Genomic DNA, 843 nt, shown 5'->3' with positions numbered 1-843 from the left:
AAAACATCAGACAAAACTCTCCGCAATAGGATTTGCTTCCAGACAAGAGACGTCTCCGGCAAGAAGACCTACAAGGCTGCAGTGCTGATATCGGGAGGCTCTACGGCCATGCCACAAAAGAATCAAATGTCCTGGGCCGGTAGAAGAAGTTCCTGTCAAAGGTGACAGGATATCTGCGCAAGAAGCCTGGTGTCAAGACCTGGGAACGGAAGGATGCAGGGAAAAATCCTAGTGCCTGAAAATGGATGGCTCAAGAACAGAGCTGCTCACACAGATGGGAACAAGGAAACAAAAAGAGGCCTGTGCTGAAATGTCCCAGATGCACGTCTGATCTGTGCTTTAAGACTGTTATGCAAGAAAAGAAGCGCCCCTTGGACACGATGCCATTGAGGGTTTCAAACCCTAAAAGGGGTGCCAGAGGGACCTGCTGTGCCCCTGAAGTGCAAAGAGCAAGGAGGACATCAAGACCTGAAAAACCTCTAAGACACAGCAGACAAACCACACAAACTACACAACAGACACCTACTGGAACTGCCCTGCCCGTCTGCCTCTATTTACCCAGAAGGGACTGCTCCGGGACAGCCCCCTGCCCCTCTCTGACTTTAAAACCCCTCCCTGCAACTCCCAACCCTGGACCTTCCCTCCCCCGAACAATCTCCAGCGCCAGACCCTCAACTTAGCTTTCAGAGGGCCAGGGGTCTGATGCCATCCTCCACAAGGAAAAACCACAATTGGCCGACTGGATCAATCCTGCGGTCGCTAGGATCCTCCTCATCATCTGAGGAAAAAGACAAAAAACAGAGAAGGAACAACCATTCCACACACAACAATGAGCATCACAAA

This window comes from Calidris pugnax, unplaced genomic scaffold (genome assembly GCF_001431845.1).
Source record: "Calidris pugnax isolate Ruff unplaced genomic scaffold, ASM143184v1 scaffold2180, whole genome shotgun sequence".
Lineage (NCBI taxonomy): Eukaryota > Metazoa > Chordata > Aves > Charadriiformes > Scolopacidae > Calidris > Calidris pugnax.
This window is presented reverse-complemented; position numbering follows the sequence as displayed.